The sequence below is a fragment of the Pinus tabuliformis genome, chromosome 5_2 (genome assembly GCF_031772625.1).
Source record: "Pinus tabuliformis cultivar Carrire ecotype Pingquan chromosome 5_2, CPIR1, whole genome shotgun sequence".
NCBI classification, from domain to species: domain Eukaryota; kingdom Viridiplantae; phylum Streptophyta; class Pinopsida; order Pinales; family Pinaceae; genus Pinus; species Pinus tabuliformis.
In genome coordinates, this window is record NC_142306.1 from 100,830,147 (window position 1) to 100,853,072 (window position 22,926).

Here is a 22,926-nt window from a genome sequence, read left to right on the forward strand (position 1 = left end):
AAAGAAAGAATAGTTGATAGAAAGAAGATAAAATAGGTTATTGCCATGTTGTTTGTTGCCAAATCTTATATACAAATTTCTGGTGAAGCAGATAATGGGGTTTCAGCAGAGTGGGCAAATAAGCTGGTTGGTAGGCAAATCTTTAACAGAAGCCAAGAATCTTCAGATTATGCTTTCAAACGGCCCTGCATTACTCTTATAATGAATGAGTTCCCCAGATTATATTGTATTCTCTTATTTGAAATTTCTTATTCATTTTGTGTAGATTCTCTCTCTCTCCTTCTTTCTATATATATATATATTTCTTTTTCCTGTTGCCATGTTCCCCCCTCTGACTCGTAGGCAAGAATGAGATTGCTAGTGCTTTGTTAGCCCCAATCAACAATTATCTCACGAAGAACCCCAATCAACATTTGACTCATGAAGATGAACATGTCACAAGTGGGAACTAAACCTGTATGGGAAGGATAACAGCCTCTTCTCTGCACCACTCGAGATCTAATTGACATATATTGAATTTGAGCTGGCAAAGCTCCAGGCTCGAACATAGCTGTGTGCTTACTATGCACCCATGTTTTCACTTTGGCTTGGGAGGTCCACACTGGCTGCCCGCATTCTCACAGTGGCTTGGGATGTCCACACTGGCTGCCTGTGCTCTCACTGTGGCGTGGGAGGTCCCCATTGGCTGTTTATAAATTTTTGGTCATTGCAGTTCATCTGCTTATATACATGTATATATTGATTTTAATCTTGTAAAACTTAGGGCTCAAATGCAGCTGTATGCTTATTATGCACCCACGTTCTCAATGTGGCTTGGGATGTCCACAGTAGCTGCTCACATTCTTACTGTGGCTTGGGAGGTTCACACTGGCTGTTTATGAAATTTCAGTCATCACGGTTTGTCTGTTTATACTTTTACTCATACCTGTGCTAGTGACCTGGAGCACTCCCCAAATCAGCCTCCTAATTATCAATACAATTTCAAGCCAAATATCTTCCATATTATCCTTCCCAGAGCCTTAACTATATTTAACAAATATTTCAGAATGTATTCTGAGAATGGTTCAGGGTGCCGTGCCTCAATTTCCTTAGTAAACTCCTTTACGTGATTAAGGTCCAAAACTTACTTTCTCAACTTCCTCTGGTAGAAGTTAAATTTTAGAATGAGTTTCAGCTTCCCTCCATTTCTCAGGCTGGATTTCTGCACATGGGATTAATAAGTTGGTTCCTTAAACTGGGTATATAAACATTGTCTTGTTTGAACTTCAACTTATTAGTTTATAGCGGCAAATTCACATGCATCCTGTCATAAATTGCTAGATTTTAACAAACTTTTGCTTTTATATTCAAATATCAAAGTCATAGTTCTAAAACCGTCCGATTTGAACTGGTAACCGGTCAAACCAGCCAGTCAGCACCCCTCCACTATCAATTTGGCACAAAAATCTGGTTAGGGGTCTCATTGGTACCAGTTAGGTCAGTAGGGGTACATACAATTTTTTGCAGCTTTTTTTACTACCGTTAAGCCCAAGGCCACAAGTCAAAAGCCTTGTAACAACCATGTGAGGCCCTATATTAGGTGTCTTAGACTTGTTTGGTTGGACCATGACTAGTCCCTTTGGGTTATGTTGACCATGTACATGTCAACAATTCCAAGAAGCAGAGTATAATGCAGTGGATACAATTTTTTGAGTCATTATCATTATTGTAATTCCAAATTCTGCTATTATATTGTAAAAATGATTCTAGTATGACTATTAAGCCATGTAACAACACCTAGGTAAGCCTATGATTCTTGTCAAAGGGTTTCACTCTAGGGAGTTTTTTAACCTCTCCAATTATTTGTGTTTGTGTTAGTAAACACAAATAATTGGCAGAGTTTTATTCCCAAATATACCCCAAAGCTATGGTGGAACTCATTGATAATGTTTTAGGTGAGTCCTAGTGTTATCGAGTCTATGTATTTTTATCATACTAGATCATGTGTCTTGTGTCGTAGAGTTTGGTTGAGTCTTAAGAGGTTGTGTCTATTTGTAAAATTCTCCTTCTAAGAGTTGATTGTTGTAATATCTTGATGTAAAAATGTGTTTAGGAATATTTTTGTTGAATGGTTCCTCACAATTAGAACACTATTAGCAAAATATTTTTTAGATCCACTTAGAGGGTGGAAAAATATTTAATCCCCTCTTGAGTCTATAATTTTATTTTATGGCAAAAATAAAAATAAATTAGCCAGAAATTGTGAAAAAATAAAATGAAGGGAAAAATTAAATTACCCTCCAAGTGGAAAAATTATTCAAAAAAATAGTGAGGCTATTTTTCAAAAGGAAAAATGCAAGTAAAAAATAAAAACCTCATTTCCAAGGCCAGATGGACCAGTCCAAAAATTCGTTGGGCCAGAGAAGACTATTTTTCCAACAAATATTTTTTTTTGGATCAAGCAGTTAATTATTTTGCACAAGTAACGATAATTCTATTTTTGAAGGTCCTCTAGTGGTCCAGAAGTCAAAGTTTGATCTCTCCAGCACAGTAAACAAAGAAAATCGAATTCTTTTGGAGATTTGTGCTAGCTAATCAAGGGTTCAAATTTTTTTCACAAGGATCAAGCCATGGATCAAGCTACTCGCTGTTATTTTCCACTTGGAGGGGTTGATTCCTATCATTATCTATATAAGGAAGCTTTCTAGCTCCTCATTGTAACTTCATCTAGTGATGTACTGAGCTAAGCTCAGTTGGAATTTTTTGGATTAATAAAAAGTCTTTGGGGTTTCAATTCAAGGTGTGTCTCTCTTGATGATTCATGGTATGTGTTGAATGATTTTAATGCTCTAATTGTGTTCATTATTGAAGATTATTAGCTAGGAGTTGCAGGTCTAAGGTGCAGGAAGGAGAGTCGCAACTATTGGGAGACCTTAGGAGTTGATTGGAAGGGCTTAACAAGGGGTGTTTAGAAGCTCTAACCAGGCAGCCAAGGTGACAGTAATGTGACACCAGTTCAAAGGTATGTGTTGATGAGTTTTGTTGCTAGGTGGATGGTGTCCTAATTAGGACAATTTGTATTGGGCATCTTGTGGTTTGCGAAGGGCAACATAGAGCGGTTGATAAGGACTTTGGACAAATGTGAGTTGGGTGAAGTTTTGGTCGCCTAAGTGGCACCTTGATGGACTAAGGTGACTACTAGAGGAGGTAGATTGCAGCTCAATGTTTGGCCAGCCAGAAGAGCAGATTGTTGTAGTCCGTGTTCATTGTTGGAGAAGTGACATTCGATGGTGATAGGTGGTAGGCCTTTTGCTCTATGTTAGTCTTTATTGGATTAACGCAAGAAGACTATAGTGGGAAGAAGTCCTTGAGTAGCTTGGAGCAACGCAAGAAGACTATAGTGAGGAGAAGTCCTTGAGTAGCTGAGGAGCAGTAGTGGGCAGTTGAGAGTTGTTCACAAATGACGTTGTGAACAACTCGATAGGAGTCTCGATGTGTTGATGCATTGATGGGCAAATGATCAAAGAGAGAGTAGATTGGATAGTCGAGATTCAGTGGCCAGATGGACTTGGAGCTAAGTTGCACGAAACGGGGAAACGGAAACGAGTTTCCGAAACGGGAAGCGATACGAAACACGACCTCCCCAAATTTTGGAAACAGGGAAACGCGAATATATATATATATATATATATATATATATATATATATATATGTATGTATATATATTAAAAATATTAAAAAATTATTATATATATGTGCAATGATCAATCATAAAGCATTAATGATACATTATAATGTATTACATTTAAACATTAAGATTAAATTTACATCACATTTACTCATGAGTCATGAATGATCACATAATGAAAATAAAAATATAGGAAAATCCAAAAGCAACCTTTATTATATATCCAAGGGAAAAATCTCAAAATCAGCCTTTATTTATATTAGTATATGAGGCTGCAAGTACAATAAAGACTATAAGGCTGCAAGAACTATAGAGACAAAAGACTAATCCTCATCATAACAATCTTCATCAAAAATAAAAGCAGCACAATGCTCACCAATGGATGGTGGTGCAGAAGAAGATGATGCACCAATTCCACTTCCAGACTCGGCCTCAATATTCAGGGCAGCAAGAGAGAGCTCCAAATCAGGATTTTCTGCATCCACATCCCATTCTTTAGAAGGACCACTGTTGTATTCTGGACCCCTACGAGATGCAAGGCGAAGGTTGGAGTGCACATAAACAAGATCCTCTGCTTTCTGTGAGCCCAACCTATTGCGCTTCACAGAATGAATAAAACCATAAGTGCTCCAATTCCTTTCTGCTGATGAAGAGCTTGCCACTTGTGAAAGAATACGAATGGCAAGGTTTTGCAAATGTACACCATTTGCTCCATGACAAATCCACCACCTAACTGGATTCATGGTGCTTCTCTCCTCCAAAGCTGATATATCTGCGTAATCATCTATTCCTGCAGCAAAACTGGCAAATTCCTCCTTTACCTCCCTATGTAGATGAGAAGGAAACATTCTCATAAGGGCTTTTTTCACCCCATTAGCCACCTCTCTATCCTTATGGGGTGCCTTCCTCTTCCCATTGCTTTGAGCAATAAGCTCCTCATCATAAAATTTGGGGTTCAAAGCATGTGCTAAAGTGTGCAATGGAGTATTGAAATTGTTCCACCTATCAACAATGATTTTCTTGATCAAACTAGCAAAATGATCATCAACAAACAAAAGTTGTGGAGACTCTTGCGAAATGATTTCCATAGTTTTCTCAACCATGGAATCCATGTCATCATATACCTCTCCCAAGAAAGGTTGGTCAGTGTCAGCACTCCGGAGAAGCTCAAATGCAGGGGTTGTGAACTTTAGCAAGAAATCTACCTTGCTCGACCAATCCTCATCAAGGCACAATCTACGCACCATAGATCGCCGCTCTGAATCTACTTGTCTCCACTCAATCCAAAGTTGACTCACCACCATAGAAACTAATGCATGCTTAACCTCAACAAGGCGGCGCAACATCACGAAGTTTGAGGCATATCTTGTCTCAGCAACTTTTAACGACTCCAATTTGGAGTACTCTCGAAATATGGCCTGAGATTGGTGGTGGTTGGTGATGAATTAGATAATCTCCCTTGCTTCCCCTATGAGTTCCTTTATCCAGGAAACTTTGTTGTCGATCTCCTCTAAGATCAGATTCAGATTATGGACAATGCATGGTGTCCAAAAGATGTGGTCATACCTCCCCTCAATAATTAAACCTGCAGCGTTGCAAACTGGTGCATTATCCGTGATAACTTGCACCACCTTGTTAGGCCGTATTTGTTCAATAGCTTTTATAATAACATCAGCAATGAACTGTGCATCTTTCATCTCTCCTGAGCAGTCTTCTGCCTTGATAAGCATTGCTCCTTTGGGGGAAGTGGCAATGATATTTATCAATGGTCTGCGCCTTATACCTGTCCAACCATCTGAGACTATGGTAACCCCAGAGCTACTCCAGGAAGAACGAGTTGGAGCTAAAATTTCCTCCACAAGGTCCTTCTCATTTTTGAGAAGCTGGGTTCTGACTTTCTCATAGTTGGGCCCCTTGTACCCTTGAGGAGCTTTGTTAACTGCCCTTATAATATCTTGCCAGTAAGGAGAGCGAACAACATTGAATGGGATACCACATGCATAAATGCACCTAGCCACTCTGGAATCAGTTTCTTCACTTGCTTGCACATTCACCAATTTAGCAATTCTACTATCCTGAACTGAAGGGGATGCCCCTGGGCCTCTGGTATTTTTGGGTGCTGGTTGTTCATGTTGTTGAGTGTGACCAGCTCTCCTCTTTCTTGCTTCAGCTACAATCCTTGGCTCAATGTTAGATGGAGCTTGAGTAAGGTCATCATGCCTTCTCTTAGTACCATCTGCCTCATCTTGCTCTCTTTGATATGCCCTCCTTGCCAATGGATCTGTTGTTTTTGTGCAACCTGAAATCCCCTGTCCTCCTCCATGCAATAGATGTGCCTTCACTCTTGGGTAGGAGCCCTTGTACGTATTATTGCAAAGATTGCATCGCCATTCCCATGAGCCACCACCTCCACATCTTTGAAGCTTCGTCACATGCCTCCAAAGAGGATAATATTCAGCCCTTGGGTTGGCCCTAGGGCTTGAACTTGCAGCTGCACTTTGGCTAGAAGCCATTGCTGCAAAAATAAATTTAAAAAACAAATCTATAAATAAAAAACGTTTTTCATATTTCTGGCTGCATAAACCCTAGAAAAATTGAAGAAATAGTAAGAAAAAACTAACAAAATGAATGTGGCTTACCCAAATTAATTTTCTGTGGCTGAAACTACCCTAAAATGCCAGAAAAGAGGAGAAATATTGCTGTAGCTGAGCCAAATCTGCTGCAAAAATAAATTTAAAAAACAAATCTATAAATAAAAAACGTTTTTCATATTTCTGGCTGCATAAACCCTAGAAAAATTGAAGAAATAGTAAGAAAAAAACTAACAAAATGAATGTGGCTTACCCAAATTAATTTTCTGTGGCTGAAACTACCCCAAAATGCCAGAAAAGAGAAGAGAAATATGGTTGTAGCTGAGCCAAATCTGCTGCTGAAATCTCTTTCTCTTGCTGCTGAAATCTCTTTCTCCTGCTGCTGAAATCTACTTTGCTCACTGCTCAAAACACCCTAGCTGAAACAACTGCCAGTCTCCAAGAGAAACGACTTGCTGAATAGTGTGATGAGAGAATGAGACAAACTTCTCTTTTATAAGTTTAGACAGGCTTCTAGAACTCACTAGACAACCTAAAAAAAATTAAAAAACAAATTAAAAAAACAAAAAAAAAAAAAAAAAAAAAAAAAAAAACACAAGTTTTTGGGGAAACGTGGGCTGTACGGCCGTGAAACGCGTTTCCGGCCGTACTGGCCACGTTTCCGTTTCGGGAAACGTGGCAGTACGGCCGGAAACGCGTTTCACGGCCGTACCAAATGCGTTTCCGCGTTTCGCCCCAGCTTCCGGCCGGAAACGCACCTCCCCCCCACGTTTCCTGCAACATAGACTTGGAGCATTGATAGAGGCAAGTGTTGTAGAACGAAAGCAAAGGACCTGCAGGTGTACATGATATGACAAAGGAGCTGTGATCGTGCGCTACATTAGCTAGATTGTCAGATTATCTTGTATTTTGTATTCTTGTACTTGTGGATATTTGAGGGCCATTATCCTTGGTATGGGAGCCCTAGATTGTTGCATTATTCAGTTGGATTAATATAACAAAGATTGGGTTATTGTACAAAATTGTGTAAAAAGTTGTGTATATTTTGACCACTAGTAGATTTACTATTGTTTATATTCTGCTGTGCAAAGTAGACTCGTTGTGATACTTGGTTTAGTAGCGTCAGTGATCTAAGATTCCATCTTGGACACTAGTATTGTGGAAAAACAACAAGGCCTTGAATAGGGAAACCCTACAAGACATGAGCTAGATAAAGTGCTAACAATGGGGTAGAGGCCCAATGTCACCTTAGCCAAAACTCCTCGCTCTTTATGGACTTTCACTGATGGGAGGAGTCTTGGTAGGAAGGAGTTCACTTAAAATAGATATGCTAGGTGTAAGGCACAAAGTGATGAAGCTAGAGCTCATTCAAGAAAGAGACTCAATAATGGTTCAAGGCTTCAAGGAAGCAAAATGTTGTCAAAGAAAAGCCTTAGAAAAGAAGGCTCAAGAACTAGGGTTTTGAGTGTTTTTGATGATGATAGGTATTCACAAGGTCAGGTCCCGAGTGAAAGGGTTTCTTGCACTGATATTCAACTAAGCCAAGGCTCATGAAACCCTCAAGAAAGCTTTCAAGTTGAGGGAGAAGAAACTAGGGTTTCCTTCTTGGAGCAACACCAAGGGCATGAGATTTTATGGATGAAATTTGAGTGGATGCCCACCAAATCGATAATTTAGGTAGCCTAGACCTATCTCTTGATGTTTAGGCCCTCAAATCACCAAAAATCCTCCTCCCTAAAATTTCGATCCAAGCCCTAGAATTTCACCCTAGCCTTAAAAGGATCGATTTTAAGGAGAGAAAATTATGGAGAAAATTTTGGATTGATCACCAATGACTTGGACTAGTGCCTTGTCCTTTAGGCATATGGAGTCAAGCATGCGATAGATAAGTCAAATTTGTTGCTAAGGAGGTTGAAATTTGATGCCGTAGGTATCAAAATTCCAACATTTAGCCACTCAATGATAAATGGAGTTTGATGGAGAGTCATAAGAATTTCTACACTAAGAACATTCATTACATGTTGTACAATGAGTAACATATGCAATTCTTAACTAGATAGGCTTTAAAATTTATTTTCAACAAATTCACGCATAATCAAGCACGATCTAGAAGCAACAATTCGATACATTAGACAAATTCAAAATGATAATCTTCAACAATAAGCACTTACAAAATAACATGTAGTATATCCATCCATTCACCAAAGAAATAGCTCCAAAGACAATCCAAAATAACTTCCAAACATCAAAATGGATTCTAAGAATCTCCAATAGCCAAGAAGGAACAAGTGCGAGTTTTTCTAGTGAGGTCGAAGTGTCCAAGAGATGATGAGAGACTCAAATGAGGTCTCTCTTATTTATACATGTCTTATGATCTCTATTTTAGCCTAAGACCCCTTCAAGTTATAAAATAATGGGCTTGATACTAAGTGAGGTTACAAGTCAACCTCATAACCATTGCAAAACATAAAAGTAAGCCCACAAAGGAGGCTGAAATGCTGACATCATGCATGTGTAGGTCTTTTTAGGGCAAGCGTTGGGATCCTCCAGTGCCAAGTTGAGTGTAGAGGGCTCCATAAATCACGATCTAGGGGTTGGCCCTTCAATATCCATGCAAGTCATCGTGTGGACCCCAGTTTTTTGTTTGGGGCGCAAAATGGGTCTTGTGGTGATAGAATAGCCGGGATCAACTCCAACGTTGAGGGCTTGGAGAATGGTGCTAGCCCTCCCATGTCTCAAGGAGTGAGACAAACCTCATCTGGGCCTCGAATCAACTGCCAAACTATGTGCACACTGCTAAGCTGACTGGGGGCATGCTGGTCCAAGTGCATCATCTCATGAATAATGTGGGGCAAAGCCTAGACTGTTGGGGTGTTGTAGGTGCCCATCGAATGGAGCGATTCTCTGCAAGTAGATAGGAGTCCCATGGCTCTCAATGCTTCACCTGGAGGGTGTCAAATGCTCCTTTAGTGGACCCGAGCCCCAATTAAGTTGCCTAGACAATGATGAAAACCACCAGCCAATCACACACCATGTCCAGTGCTGCATCTTCACCATTAGGTACATTTAGTCATTAATGCGTCTAAGTGGACCAAGCTTGTCAATCAAGGGCAAATTGAGACTTCATATGGAGCTTCTCTTCCAAATTTGGGGCTTTGGTCTCGTAATAGTGTTACCTCCTTAGGTAGGAGTGGCTAATAGACGACCCTATTAGGTGTTCTCAACCTTTAAGGGGAAAGGCATATCCCTGGCACATCCTTCAATCAATAGGTGGCATATGAATAATGATGGAATGGATGGGGATAAGGGGGTTGGGGGTCTTAGAGCCAAATGGCAGGGGTCAAGGGGTAACAATAATGAGGAAGTCTACGTATTGGGTATAAGATGTGGGGAGGGAGCAATCGTGGATGCATGAGTTACCTCGAACTTTATTTTTCCACCTCTTTTTATTTGCCTTTTGCTTTTTCTTACTTTTTCTTTTTTATTACTGCTCGAAGCTCTAGGAAATGATAACATGCTGTGAATGATGTGTAGCAGTTATTACCCCCTTAGAGGTGGGGTAGTTCATCGCCTACTAGGGGTTGGGACGTGCATGGGTTCCTTTAATGATATGATGGGGCAATTAATGGCCATAATGATAAGAGTAGAGCTCCTGCTTGGCTTTTTCCCATGTGCTATTATTAAAGTTCTGACCATCTTTTGCATTTTATGATTTTATTTTTCTTTTGTTTCTTGCTTGTGGCCATGATTTTCTTTTAACTTTCATTTAGCTGCATCAACCTTCGGGGCAATATTTCCACGCTTGACCCAGATATGTGGACAAGGGGAGGGGGCATGCCAGACTCCGTGGACCCAATGGTCATGTTGACCTAGAGAAGGGAAATGGTGAATAGGGCTTGTAATGTGCGGAGGGAAGTGATAAATATGGAACGGGAAAATGGGATTGCACTGCCGAGATTGGGGTTTCCCAAATAGTGCCTCCTAAAGCCATAGGCCAATAGGGGAGATCCCACGGGACTAGGATTGAAGATTAACCCCCCATTTTAAGGTGAGGGATCAAAACCACCATCAAGGCCCTTCCTTCTTCCAAGTCACCCAATAATTCACGCAGATTGCCCAAATGAAAAACAAGCATAAACACCCGATTGCACAATGAAACACATACCTTTTGGGTTGGATTCCCCACCTTCTAACATGTGCTCTTGACAAATGGGTGAAGAAACATACAACTGATGTAGGTGGCAGAGAGAAGTGGCACATCACATTGGCTACTCTGTGCTTGTCAGGGGCTGCTGGCTACAGGTTGGAAGAAGATGAATAGAAGAAATGCTCTCCTAGGGGTACCCACTTTTGGTGGGTAACAGGTCCTCTATATAGTATATACTCAATCGGGTAGAACTGGTACTTACTGAGGGTTTTGAAGTCCTACCACTTAGTTATTGGTGGATTGCCCTCCAACTTAAGTTTCTTCGTATGAGTTTCCCACCAAGTTATTGCATGGCCCTCTAATTTCAATATGGTGGAAATTGAAATAGTGCTCTAACTATTTCAACCAAAGATTCAACTTTACTGCATCGATCTCACTTTTGTATGGTTTGATATCCTCTTCCACTTCCATTTTTGATATGGACTATGAAGGGGTAAAGGCATCAGAACTTGATTGCTCTTTCTTGAGCCCTTTCCTTGACTTCATTTTTGGGTCTTCATTTTCTCATGGTTTTTCGTTTAATTTGATATCTGAATTAGAGCCTTGAGCCTCCTCGAACAGTTTGAGCATGCTTGCTAAAGCCACTTTGAGGAGGTCCATATTGCAAGAGATGTAAGTGACTTTCCCTTCTGACCTTACAAATCTTTCTTTTGCTATATCTTGAGGGTTGTTGTGAGTAGACTCAACCACTATGGCTATCCACCATGGCTATGTTTCCCTCACATTTTTCTTAAGCCTATACTTGGATTCTACAAGTTCCCACAAATACTCCAATGAAAACTTCTCTGATACCAACATAATTCGTAAATTGCCATGGATATTGCATTGGAATGATTCATCATAATAGATCTTATAATATTATGAAATCATAGACTGCGAATTAATTTTTCCTTAGATCCCACATTAATTAATTACTAGCTTTGCTTGAATTTTATGAAATAACTGAAATACAAAATTGAAAGAATAGGTAGGAGTATACACCTTCCACACAAATGAACACAATATTTATATTTATCCTTGGAAACCTGGTATGGTAGAAAACCTATCTAGAAGGTGAGGCCTATGCTCTGTTCTCTTTGCTTCAGTTTTAAAATGCATATACAAAGAATGGGAACTCAATATAGAGTTACCTTTTGACATTGTGGTCTGAGCTACTACTACAAATTCATTCTCCTCTATTATGCTCACAAAATGCCACTATTAGATTTTTTTCTCAGCTATGGAAGAAAATACAAAGCTAAGAATGGAACCCCTTCTCCTCATAGAGGTTGGATATTTGACATAATTTGATTGCCATCTAGGGGTAAGGTTTTGACTTCCGAAACTCTCACTTATGATAAGGTTTTGGACCTTCTAGAATCTTCTCAAAAGTCTTGATGTGGCTAGCCCCAAATGTGTGAGTAATGGGGGGTTGACATGGCATCCACTTGTGCCATGATGGTCAACTGGTAGGTCAACTTCTAGGAAGCATAACTTTCTTGTACGAACTCCAGTTGAGGTGATTTTTGTTGGAAAGTCGATAAAATCAACATCTTTAGGTTAACATTTTCCATACATGACATTTACTTGTGATATTTACATCTTCTTAGATTATTATGTTTATGTTCTTATCATCAAATAAATGCCAAAAACATGAAGATCACAACCATAAAGAGAGAGACACCATAAATAGGCTCAAGCTAGGGCAAAACCCCTCCAAGGGGAAAACCCATCAGAACTTTATCTTCTTATAGAATAAATTCAAAGGAGACTTCCAAGACCAAATCCTAGACTAGGGCTCCCATGAAAAACAAGGCAACCAGCCTGCCTTCCCATACAAAGTCTTCAAAATAGCGAAACAAAAATTCTCCATACTCTGATCTTTCTTCGTGCAACTTGGACCTGAAGAAACCCTAGCATAATCTAGGGACCTCGCATGAGAGAATAGATGATGATGTGTGAAAAATGTTGATTTTTGGTAGCATCGGATGTGCTCTAGCCTTGAAAATTGGTGGAGAGGCTAAGGCACATGAGATCTACAAGACCTAGAAATCGTTTGGAGAAATCCACCGGAATAGTTATTAAAATAATTAATATTTTTAACAGGTTCCTAAGTCTAAACTTAGGAAAATGAAAAATATTAATGTGTATTAATAAAATATGGGTGAGAAAGTTCTAAGTGACGAGGATCAAGCTAGTTCTAATCTCTGCCGTTGATTAGGGACTTAATCTCGGCCATTGATTCGTCAATAGGAAAAGTATAAGGGGAGGCTTGAGGGTCAGTTGGAGATACACTAAGAGATCAAAGAATTCAATTTTCTAGGGCGAGGTTTGCTAAGGAAATCGAGTTAGTGATCAAAGTTACAGTGAGGGGCAATTCAGCAAGGGATTTTCATTTGAGGCTGAAGAATACATAGCAGAGAGGCAACACAGTGCTGGGAGAGACAACGCAGGCCCTAGAAGGGCTAACGCAAAGGCCGAAGAGCTGATGCAGAAGGCTAACGCTGGGCCTCAGATGGGGAGATTCTGTGGGGCAGACTGGGAGCAGATCAACAGATTCTGAGCCGGGAGAGGGTGACGCAGCTCCTGGAGGAGTGACGTAGTTCCAGAGCAGTGCTTGGAGCAGCTTTCGCTGTCCAGCATAGGGAACAACCAGAGTCATTGTGGGGTTTGATCATCCGATTGCTGATTTGCCGGAATATTTGTCTCTGGATAGAGGTACTACTGTCGAGGATATTCTCTGTTGGGTGAGCCATTTCTGGCACCCTAGTTGTATTCACGAAATCTTCTTAATAATACAAACCCTCTATATGTTGCACCGGTTTTCCCGAATTGGGTTTTTCTGGGGACAATTGTCCAAAAATAACGGTGTCCCTTGTGTTATTGTCTCAATTTATTTCAGTGCATGATCTGTATATTTGTGAAGGCTCCAATAGTGTTTAATTCGATGTTTATGAAATTAAATAACTTGTTAATGTAAAGAACAAGTAGGAGATTGTAAACCAGTAATTGTAGTAGGGGATTTTGATGTGTTAGATTCATAAATTTTCACAAAAAACTCTACTAAATTTCTATTGCAGCAACTAGAATTAATTCTTTTAATTGTAAAAATTAATTATGCAGTTTATTACTATGACAACAACAAATTAATCACACTGCAATCTTCACAAATAAAATACTGTGGAAAATAAAAGCATTTGAAACTGAGAAATGCTAGCACACACAAAAATTGTGACACCTTTATTTTTGGACAAAAGTCCCAGGAAGAACCGGTTGCAACAGTTGAGGGTTTATATTATTATTATGCAGCATAAGTTATGAGTACAATAAAATGTTGCCAAATTGGCGATTCTACCCAAGAGAAATACTAGCAAAAATATATTGAGGGATTTTACCCTCTTTTCGAACAATCCCGATACTTGATTACCTCTAAAAAGTAAGTCGTCCACCTATTCTGCGCAGGCCCTGCATCACCCTAGCACATACCCTCGCACGCTTGACTTGGAACTGTTGCCAATCTAGTTATCCTGCTTGCTGCTAACTGGGAAAATGCTTCTTCGGCCCTCTAGAAAATCTTCCCAGCCTCTGGAACTGAAAATGTCCTCCCTTAAGCCAAATCAAATTGCTCACTTGAGGCTCTACACAACATCCTTGATAATAATTTTAACCTCCTCTTTTTGACTCTTCGGAACTGTAAAACTTCCTCCAAAATACTGTTGACCTCTCTTGCCACCTGCTACTCACCCACTAGCTTGACCTCTGCTGCTATTGGGAATTTGACCTGCCTGAGCAACTGAGTATCTGAAATGGTTTGTTCTCCATCAACGCATCGACCTCTTCTTATAATCTCCAATTGGGACTCCAACGACCAAGATTAAAACTTAATCGATGGCTGAGATCATCTCCAAGTGGATCCGTGTGAGTTTCTAGAGAATTCTCACCTTTCACAATTAATTACTATTAATTAACCAATTTTCCTAAAAATTTAAATGATGGTCAATTAATTTAATTGAACTATCTCTAGGTGGAATTTCCAGAAACGATTTCTGGGTTTGGAGAACTCATGTGTTTTAGCCTTTCCACAAAGTTTTGAGACTAGAACACCATTTGATGCTACAAAAACTAACACTCCCTCTTAGCGAGGAAGGTGTTCTCCAACTTTGTCTCCATAACATCTACCCATGCTGGTGATGTCTGACAACTGTAGCTGCTTGTTACAGTCAACCAACCACTGCGATAACTCTGTCTCATCTACCGCTGACTATAGCTGAACCATGCTACATTTGTGCTACTGCTGGCATTGCACTGTACAACCTGTATTGCTGCCAATTCTGCATCTGCACTGCAACCCAACTAACACTCCCTCTCACTGTTGTTGCTGCTACTGCAACTACTGCAACTGAGAAGCATCCAAAATACTGAATCATTTGTCTCTGTGCTGCAACTGTCTCTTGAGCATTTGATTGCTACTTGCCTCTGCATTGTCTACTGGGAAATCGGCGTTGCTGCTGACTCTGCTACTGAGCCTCCTGCTCTGATGTCAACACTACTTTGTGCTCTCTCAGCATCTGACTGCTACTAGCCTGCAACTGTCACTCTGGAATTGACTGCATCAACTGACACTGATCCTCCTGCTACCGAATATTGTGGGCCCCTGTAGCAAAGGTAATGATCCATGAGGAAACACCATCTGATGCTCACCTCAATTGACTCTGCCCAATTCCTTGTGCAACTCTAAGGCTAACTCTCCATATCGCCCCACCTCACTCCTGGAGGTATAGCTACAAACATGGCAAAATCTTCCTCCAGCCCGGAGGAGAATTTCTCTATCTCTGGAAATGTTGTCACTTGATCCCACTTCTTCTGCTTGTCCTTCTTCCTTTGAGGACATTGAGTATTGTAGTTGCCAAACTCGCCACACAGGAAGCACTTGACCTTAGATAGATCCTTTTTTTTTTTTTCTCCCCCCTGTGAACCTTGTTCCTGACTGGGACCCTTTGATATAAGGGCCACATTATCTTCCTCCTTCACACCTTTCATTCCCTTTCTGCTGCTGCTGCTGATAGAGGTCTTCACTAGCGCACGCCTCATCTCCTCCTGTTGCAGTTCCGAACACATCTGTCCCACCTTGGTAATGTATCTTGTCCCAAAATACCTCGGACGAATATTTCCCAATCCTCTGAGACACTGTTTAGGGCCAAACACACAAGCTTTGTATCTTGATTAGTGCTTCTCCTATGACTGCAAGTTGATCCCGAATTTCCTAAATTTTGGTGAGAAAGGGATCAATGCCTTCACCCTTATGCATCCTGATGTTCCTTGGCTTTTCTTTCAAGAACATCTTTCGCTGCTTGGAAGGATTCTGGTATAGCCCTGCGAGAGCATCCCACATCTCCTTGGCTGTATTCTTGGCTGATATATGCGAGACTATATGGTCCCAGACTCCACCCAAGATCATTCGCTTTGTCTTGGCCATCTCCTTGAATTCTTTCAGCTGATTTGCATTAGTAGGATCTGCCACGACGTTCTCTGCATAGGTCTTCAAACCATGCTCATCAAGGAGAAAGGACATCCTAGCCTTCCAAATGACATAGTTGGAGGCACTATCCAATCGCTCTTGATCTCTAAGCCCAACTGTGGCCATCTCTGCAAAAACTCAAAATTGGGATCTCCTCTTGTTTTCCTGCCCGGTTGTCTATTCTGAAACTCACACTCCCTCCTGGAAAATTGCTTTGTCTACCTCACTTTGCCTTTTGATGCTTTTTGGAACTACCCACTCAACATTTCCAAATGTCCTTTTCCGGAATACTGACATGTGAACTGTAACCCTAACAACTCAAACTGGCTTGTCTAGCAAACTTGCATGGCTTTTTGCAACTGGAAAATTATGGATATCCCCCAGAAAACTGGAACTGGAAACCCTTTAGGAAAATCTGGAAATTCCTCCCTTTGTGTGTGCACTTTCTCTTCCACCCGACATGGATCCTGCTTTAGCAAATTGCTGCAAAACCCTTTGTGCCCAGACAAGAAATCTGCTTAGTGAAAATATTGATTTGTTGCTAGTCCCTCTGACTGCTGGAATCACTTCTGGGAAATTCAAACTTTTTCTGCCACTTGCAATTGAAAATTGAATTCTTCCCAACTATTTGCACTGCTTGGCTAGGCACTACGCAACCCCAAAAAATTTTGGCCTGTTGCTCCCTCTGAACAACAAAATTTTCCTCTTCCGCTTTTGAGCTTCCCCTCTGTGAAACTCGCTCTGACACCATGTGAAAATTTCTACTAAATTTCTATTGCACCAACTTGAACGAATTTTTCTAACTGTAAAAATTAATTATGTAGTTTATTGCTACGATAACAACGAATTAATCACCTTCACAAATAAAATACTTCGGAAAATAAAAGCGTTGGAAACTGAGAAATGTTAGCACACACAAAAATTGTGACACCGTTATTTTTGGACAAAAGTCCCCGAAAAAACCCAATGTGGGAAAACTGGTTGCAGCAGCTGAGGGTTTATATTATTATTATGCAGCAGAAATTCTGAGTACAATAAAATGTTGCCAAACTGGCGATTCTACCCAAGAGAAATACTGGCAAAAATATACTGAGGGATTTTACCCTCTCTCTGAACAATCTCGACACCTGACTACCTCTGAAAAGCAAGCCGTCCACCTGCTTTGCACAGGCCCTGCGTCACCCTAGTGCAAACCCTCACATGCTTGGCTTGGAACTGCTGCCAATCTAGTTGTCTTGCCTGCTGCTAACTGGGAAAATGCTTCTTCGACCCTCTGGAAAATCGTCCCAGCCTCTGGAACTGAAAACGTCCCCCCCTTTAGCCAAATTGAACTGCTCACTTGAGACCCTGCGCTGCCTCTGTCCAACCTACTGGAGAATAATTTCGGCCTCTTCTTTGTGACGATCTAGAACTGGAAAACTTCCTCTAGAATACTGCTGACCTCTCCAGCCACCTGCTACTCACCCACTAGCTTGACCTCCACTGCTGAATCACTGCTACAGGGAATTTGATCTACTTGGGCAACTAAGTATCTGAACTAGTGTGTTCTCCATCTACCCATCGACCTCTTCTTATAATCTCTAGTCTGGACTCCAAAGGCCAAGATTAAAACTTAATTGATGGTTGTGATCATCTCCAAGTCGATTCGTGTGAGTTTCTAGAGAATACTCACCTTTCTCAATTAATTACTATTAATTAACCAATTTTCCTATGTTAGACTTAGGAAAAATATAAATGATGGTCAATTAATTTAATTGAGCTATTTCTAGCTGGAATTTCCAGAAACGATATCTGGATTTTGGAGAACTCGTGTTTTAGCGTCTCCACAAAGTTTCGAGACTAGAACACCATCCGATGCTACAAAAACTAACATGACAGAGATTAGATCCTCTTTAGACTTCCTAACCTCTTCGCATCCCTTTAAGACCGCAGACCACATTCAAGAGAAGCACGTGTGTATATATCTCTAAGGAAGTCGAAGTACCTCCTTTATATAGCCTTTCCAAGAGGCTCTTTAAGCCCTCTTAGTCTGACTTAAGCAAGGCTTGTCGACTTGTCTCTTGGAGCCCTCTAGACTTATAATTCACAAAATAATATTTGTTTCTTTGATACAAGTGCCCAATAGGCTCTTTAACAATGCAACAATGACCTTTGACTCATAACAAACCCTATAAGCACACAATGGATGCTTTGACCTATTGACCATTGACCTAAGCATGAAACCCATGCTTTATAAATAATTTTCTTTTACAATTTTTCTTTCTTTTTTTGATCAATACATAGAGATTACATCGTTACATGAGTAAAATGATAATTATGAAGACCGAAACTAGTTACATTCTCCAACACTCCCTCTTAATTAGGTAGGTATTCATAATTGATCAATCGGTACAAGGATAGTACTCCCTTTGAAAAGTTCTCATGAGAAGAGTCAGACTGATTAGCCATCTTGTAAGCATCAACATTATGATCAACCAACATTGTCTTTGAGGCCTAACTAGACAAGCTCTACTTCATTCAAGAGCATTATACTAGGAGGATTTATGTGTGATACCACACTACCTCTACAAGGCACATACCCCATCCGGATGTTCACAAGGTATGTCCTTTTAAGACTATTATTATCTTGGATTCCTGGCCTTGAATCCTCAAATAATATCGGTCCTCTTCGCCCACTCTTATCTTGAATACCTGTCATATTCCCAAAGAGTGTCGTTCCACGAGACTAGTTCCTATCTTGGATTCTCAACCCTCAAGGAGTAATAGTCTTAGATGTTTATCCAATCCTCCGGACACCATTTTGTCCTTATGGCCTTCATGAAGACTTACATCTGTTAGTCCTGGTCTAGTGCATGACACTTAAGGATAAGAACTATCCACCATCACTCCCTCTCAAACAGGGAGGATATCTTGCTCCTATTCAAGGATACTCCTTTTTACTCCCTCTCAAATCTTAGAGGAAATTCCAGACTTCCACAATTTCTCTTACTTGTCTTTCATTCAACTATCAGTTCCTCAAAGCTTGTATGGCTACCTCTTTCGTCCGCATCTCATTACACCAGGCATGCTTCCTTTCTCGGTATCACGGGTTACAAAGCCATCTTTTCACGACAAGTTCCAGATCATCCATTTTGTACATCACTTTTGTCTTGTCTTCACTCTTGAAGGCATTTTGTCGAGCCTTCCCAAACTTCAAGCTGATCATAGTTTCCTTGAAAGTGATCTTCCTTCTCGTAGTATGAACTTTGACCTTCAAGTTATCTTCTCACACTGCCACCTTCCAATCCTAGGATGAGCACATCTTAATCTTCATAGTTGCCAGGTGTCAGAGATTGAGTTCCTCCCCATATTTTTCAAGTATTCCATCCACATAGTTAAGCTTGCTTCAACTGTCATTATGAATACCTGCAACATTCCTTCAAGTAGCAACATAACATGTTAACCAGATTACCAATAATAGATATTAACAACATATTTACCTCATCATGACAACCTTCTCAACAAGGCATCAACATCTTCATAGACCATCTCCACACGAGTCTACCTTTATGCATAAGAGTGCCCAAGGATATTCTCTTCTGGAGATCATGTTAGATGTAGAACATATAAATTCTAACGAGAAAGTCTTCAACATTCTATTCTTTCTTAGAGTAAGTCAATTACATCTTCCTAGGCATCATAATGACTAACTTTTCTTGCAGGATTTATATGAGTCCTACCCAAAAGTTATTTCAAATATACATTCCTATGCTTTCATACAATCATCTAGATATTAGACCTTAAATGAATTAGCATCTCATTTTAAAGAGAAATGGATCTCTTTCCTTATGAGACTGCAACCTGATCAACTGCAATCCATCATCCTTCAAGAGAATTGTCATGATGCTTCTTCCTAGAACCTCCAAAGTGATGGTTCTTATAGGATCTTGAGGATCCACCTTAGCAGAATGACTGCCTCTAACATAATGTTAGATAATGAGAGGATGAACCTTATGCAAGTTGATCTCAAACTTTAAAAGACTAGATGATTCTTATAAAGCAATCCAATCAAGTAGACTCTAAATATGCTACTATCACATGATGCCATACTAAATAAAAAATACAATGATGCATGCTTACTCCTTTAATGAACTTGATATCATCAATACTTCCAGGGTCCTTACAATTCCCTCCTTCCATCATGCTTACCAAAGCACAAGGGTTGCTTTGCTTCTCATTTTGCTTCCTTCATTTTGTACCTGCAACATTCACCGACAAGTACGACCAAGCAAAATACAAGAACAAGAGCATGATAATGACCTAGGGTTTCAAGGTTTTCATAGAGGGTATTCTCCTAGGATTCTTAGACACAAACCCTAAATTCCTTTGATATTTCTCATAGAAACATCAACCCTAGGGTTTTCGATGTCATATCCTAGATTTCAATTCCACCCTCACTCAAGATTACCTTATACCCTAGGCTATCTACAAACCCAAGAAATCAAGAGATATGGTTTCTATGAGGGAATAATTAGATTAGGGTTTCAACATGACTAGGGTTCCCAAATCCCAACTAGGGTTTACAAATCCTAGTTACCAACAACTTTAAACAAGCTGAAGACTGCAAAACCCTAGAATTCCTTTTATTCGAATCATATAGCAAAACCCTAATGCATCCAAACCCTTTATTCATAAAACAAATATACATACCTCATGAGCTGTTGTGCATACCTTCTGAAGTCTGACTACTGGTTAGGGTACATCTGATGTCCACGTCAGCCCTTCATCTAAGGTTAAACCTCCTTCAGAAATCAACGACCTCCTTTCTACAAGTCCATGCAACTCGCTGCCTTGGAAGACACTTCCAACGCCATGTTTAGGCCTATTCGACGCTTCCAATAGTTACCACAGGTGCTCGGCCTTGTCTTCATAGATCTTTGTGGATTTGATGCTACTTCAAAATGTCAAGTTGTTGCTTCCTTTTGATATCCGGTTAGAGTATGCTGTAGGTGCTAGACTCCTACTATAGCTCCTTTCAAACGAATGTTGAATGGTATACATCAATTTTCCATTATCCTTGATGATAGGAATGAGGCTTGTTCTGTGACGTTGACCCTCTAGTTAGAGCTCACCACAGTTACTACAAAAACCTTGATGCTAGGCTTAGAAAGGCCTCTCCAACCTGGGGTTTTATAAATTATAACTTCTCATTTTGCTGGACGTCAAGCCTAGAATTCCAAAGGTAACGAGGTTATGGGTCTCGGCCCATCTTATTAGAATTTTCTCAGAGGTTAGGTTTTTGATAACCACAGCAAAGTCCTTACAAACAGACTTCAAAGTATCTTCCATAACTGTAGCCCTTTTGCTTTCTTTAAGGAGACTTCTTTGCTGGCCTGATAGTCCTCATCTGAACTTGTTTAAGGCCTTTTGGCCCCTCCAGATAGGACCCACGAATCTTCTGCAATTTTACAACAAATGTGACCTGATATTGTCACCTAAAGATAGCCCAGAAATATTTTCCAAGTCTCGGCCTTATTCATTGAATTTGATACTGCTGTTCTAGCTTGTCGACTAGCTCTTCAAGCAACTCTTGGTGCCAAAAACAATTCAGCCTAATTTCAGAAATATGTATGCTCAGAAAAGTGGTCCTCCTCTGTATTCTTAGGCTTGGCCCTTTTAGATACTTCTGATATTTAAACTCAGAACCTCGGATTAGGCCTAATCCTTCTCCAAAACTTTACTCGTAGCATTTGTTCTTTCACAGGTAGCTAATTCACATTTGAATAGATTCCTGGAAGCCTTTACACAAGAGTTCGAATCTGAGGCTATCTCAGAAAATTTTTGGCCATCCTACCACAGAACTTTCGGCCTCGTGAGTTTGGTCCTGAGTTCAGTACTGAGTTTGGTCCTTTTGATAGACTCGAAGTTATTCTTTGACACAACAATTGTGACCTTTCTGCTGCCTATGTTACTGACCATAGCTCTGATGCCATGTTGGAAAATAGATAAAATACTTGTGATATTTACATCTTCTTAGATTATTATGTTTATGTTCTCATTATCAAATAAATGCCAAATACATGCCAAATACATGAAGATCACAACCATAAAGAGAGTGACACCAAAAACAGGCTCAAGCCAGGGCTAAACCCCTCCAAGGGGAAAACCCATCAAAACGTTCTTTTCTTATAGAATAAATTCAAAGGGGACTTCCAAGACCAAATCCTAGACCAGGGCTCCCATCAAAAGCAAGTCGACCAGCCTGCCTTCCCATACAAAGTCTTCAAAATGCAAAACATAAGTTCTCCATAGTTTGATCTTTCTTCCTACAACTTGGACCTGAAGAAACCCTAGCAAAATCTAGGGATCTCACATGAGATAACAAAAGATGATGTAGATCAGATCCTCTTGAGACTTCCTAACCTCTTCAAATCCCTTTAAGGCCATAGACCACATTCAAGAGAAGTGTGTGTATATATCTCCAAGGAGGTCGAAGTACCTCCTTTATATAGCCTTTCCAAGAGGCTCTTTAAGCCCTCTTAGGCCGACTTAAGCAAGGCTGGCTGACTTGTCTCTTGGAGCCCTCTAAACACTTCTAATTCACAAAATAATATTTGTTTCTTTGATACAAGTGCCCAATAGGGTCTTTAACAATGTAACAATGACCTTTGACTCATAACAAACCCTATAAGCATACAATGGATGCTTTGACCTATTGACCATTGACCCAAGCATGAAACCCATGCTTTATAAATAATTTTCTTTTACAATTTTTCTTTCTTCTTTTGATCAATACATAGAGATTACATCATTATATGAGTCAAATGATAATTATGAAGACCAAAACTAGTTACATGCTCCAACAATTTTCACATCATTGGAAAGGTCTTGATGTGTGTTAGTTTTTGTAGCATCTGATGGTGTTCTAGTCCCGACAGTTGTCAGAGAGGCTAAGAAACACTAGGATTCCATAACCCATAAAAGG

The 22,926-nt window shown here is 40.1% G+C and overlaps 1 protein-coding gene across 2 annotated transcripts in view; it reads left to right on the forward strand.

Annotated features, from left to right (window-relative positions):
• Window positions 1–22,926, forward strand: part of LOC149157709 (uncharacterized) — a 51,604-nt gene that overhangs the window by 3,956 nt on the left and 24,722 nt on the right. The window contains exon 2 of one of the 2 annotated variants that reach the window (XM_089435972.1): window positions 92–130. The exons of the other annotated variant lie outside the window; for it this stretch is intronic. The gene's annotated coding sequence lies outside the window, so the exon portion shown is untranslated. The remainder of the gene's footprint in view (window positions 1–91; window positions 131–22,926) is intronic. 2 annotated transcript variants of the gene reach the window in all.